The sequence below is a fragment of the Salmo trutta genome, chromosome 2 (genome assembly GCF_901001165.1).
Source record: "Salmo trutta chromosome 2, fSalTru1.1, whole genome shotgun sequence".
In the NCBI taxonomy this organism is placed as follows: Eukaryota; Metazoa; Chordata; class Actinopteri; order Salmoniformes; family Salmonidae; genus Salmo; species Salmo trutta.
This window is the reverse complement of record NC_042958.1, coordinates 22,440,130-22,443,427: the sequence shown is the minus strand read 5'-3', so window position 1 is coordinate 22,443,427 and position 3,298 is coordinate 22,440,130.

The following is a 3,298-nucleotide window of genomic DNA, read 5'->3' as shown; positions in this document are numbered from 1 at the left end:
CACCCCTGCTTCTCTGACACACACAGAAATATTGTTTCCTGCTGGCTTATTTAAATGTTTTCATCGTTTCCTGTCCCAGTGTTTATCGGTTACGAGCAGCTCATGCCAAAGGGATGTGCTTTTTCAGGAACTCTATCTCAAGTTCAACCTCCCCCTTCTATTCCCAGCAGGAAGTAGAAGTAAATCAGTCAGACTGGATGGTCTATTTTCTGGCATAAGCTATAGGTGATAGTCAAAAGCCTCAGTCACTTCTATAGAAGAAAGAAAATCATATTATATGTATGTTATCAATTTATATGACAATTTCATTGATTTCCTTTTTATCGCATGGTTCAAATACCATTTGGTGGTTTGTCTTACTGTAACTGGGTCAGTATTTTGGACACTGTGAACCGTAAACTGCATTGGCAAATACTTGATACAGGAAACAGACTCATTTCAAGACATATTCCAGGAGGATTTTGGGCTTTTACAATGCCAGTCACTTCCACTTAAAGTCATTTATACTCAGTGTGGACTACCATGTTTCAATAAACTTTTTAAACATTTAAGTTACTAAGAAGAGATTATATTTGAAATCCAACACTTGCAAAATGTCCAAAACACCACTGACATTCATAACGTAGGCTAGTCTCACTTCCTTCAACCCAGACACATCTAGCAAAAACTCTGGAAAGAGAAATTGGTTGACACAGTGTTGGCTAAGTTCTTCCTATGGTTAACATAATACTAAATATACCCTAGTTCTTCATAACGTTTATAGTACCTATAAAAATGATAGCTCAAGTTCATTCAAACTGTGACAGTCAAAATAGATTACCAATCAGGAAATAGTAAAATAGGTGCAGAACAAAACTACATATCATGATTCAGTAGAATGAAAGGATTCACCTGTGAATGAATGGACTTACATGATGTATCCGTGGCCGCCACTGCATTCAAACTCAGTGCACCGATGACAACAGTCCCTGTTGTCCGCAGTTTGTACTTTGCATAATTGCATGCTATACATTACAAGCTACAGTTCAATTTGGTTTCTCAAATAAAAGTCACATGCAAATAGGAACTCAACTTTATTCCTCGATAGAATTTCTGACAAGGCACATCTTAGGACCTACGTGACACTGAAAATCATTAAAGAGGAAATTACAGTCATGCACAAAAAGCTGAAGCTTGATATTTGCTGCATAATGGCACGACAAGGAACAACTAAGGCCTAGAATGAAACACCAAAGTGAACCCCTTGTTGGTTTCAGTGTGTGTGCACAGCAAATTATCCAGGGTTAAATCAACACTGACACTAACTAGGTTTCCATCCAACCTTTATAAGTGAGTAAAGTGCATGTTGGATCAAAACTTTCATGACAGGCCTGATAGAAACATAACATTTTTCGGTAAACTTTCCAAATGTTGATAAAACAAAATATACTAGACAAGGTGTGATCTTTTGTGGTAAAATGAATTATCCGAGAAATATAGGTGGAAACGCTTTTATGCGCAAATGTTGACATAATAACTTGGAGTCATGCCATGACATGTTGTGTGGTCCTCCCACTACGACTGGTCAGGAAAGCATGCAGTTTATTAGGCTACAGATTAAACAAATTATGACAAATGTCACAGGGTGGTGAAAGTGCAAGGTGATGACCTTGATGCTCCTTTCCAATAAATATCGAGGGTCTGATTCTAGTGACATGATCATCGATGCTTGGGTGCCATTTGACAAATAAAAATAATATTTTTTTTAGAAGAAAGAAAATCATATTATATGTATGTTATCAATTTATATGACAATTTCAATGATTTCCTTTTTATTGCATGGTTCAAATACCATTTGGTGGTTTGTCTTACTGTAACTGGCTCAGTATTCTGGACACTATACATGCGCTTTAGCCAACAGCGCCCAGACACAGTAACTGGATATATATACTCTATCTGGGCGCTGTTGACTAGAGAGCACATGCCAATATCGGAGTGGGCACACTCGCTTTTATCTGCAACTGTCAGTTACTCACTCCGGCGATGAACTAGCTAGAATCATTTCTGTTTCTGACTGAAGCACAAGCCTTAGCATCCAGCTCATACCACTGTTTTTACTCGTGCCGCCATCTTGGTTGTTGAAAAAAATATATATTTCCTTATTTGTTTCCCCTCCCCATCACTTTTCCTTGTGAGTTGGGAGTATTGAAATAGATTTTCCATGTGTCCTTATTCTCCTTTTTTTTGGTGGGAAAATGCATTTAGTTTTTATGCAGATTTGAGAATATTGGCATGAAAACCTCTTGCCAATTGGACGGAAACCTAGCTAGTGTTAAATTTAACGCTGGCCCAGTGTCTGTACAGGTCAACACTTTTCAGTGTTGAATTAACACACTGAGGGGGTTTGTTTATCTAGCCCACGTTACCCCGGTGGGAGGAGTTTGAACCAGGTTTAAAAGTGATCGCATTTGTTTTGGAACATAATTAAGCATTGGGAAGGATGATTTGTCACGGCTGTTCAAAGGGTCAGACCAAAATGCAGCATGTTCGTAGTTCCACATATTTTATTATCGTGAAACAAAATGCAAACAGTAAATACTTGAATACACAAAACGTGACGCAGAGAGAAAACACACTACTCAAGAATTAATCACCCACAAACAAAGGTGGGACAAACATCAACTTAAATATGACCTCCAATTAGAGACAACGACAACCGGCTGCCTCTAATTGGAGATCATACCAAACAAAACCAATATAGAAATACCAAACTAGAAACTGAACATAGAAATACAAAAGATAGACAAACACCCCCTGTCATGCCCTGACCTACTCTACCATAGAAAATAACAACTTACTATGGTCAGGACGTGACATGAGTAGGATTATGTGTTTTCACATGTACAAGTGATTGCTTTAAATAAAAAAAATGCTTTATCTGCCTTCCCAATGAAAACTAGTTTGAATATTCAAACATTTACTTTATGTAAAAGAAATGTACTGTATATTTCTGGATGATGCACCATGCTGCCTTCTTGACAACATGACAGAGTGGTGCAGATTACTGTTTGATTTGAGAAGGGCTCTCCTCCAACTCCACTTTCGCCAGATGACGTGATGGGCCATTGCCCTGTACAACCCGGGCCAGCGTAATAGAACTCCCTGCCTTATTTGCATATTTCCCAGAGTGCCTTGCCTTTCGAGTGAATTTTAGAGATACCACTCATGACTGTATTTGTTAGGAACAGAGACATTGTCGTGACAGGTTGTTGCATTCATCCATTTTCAGTCCTGTGGCCTTCACAAAGTGAGATCCTAA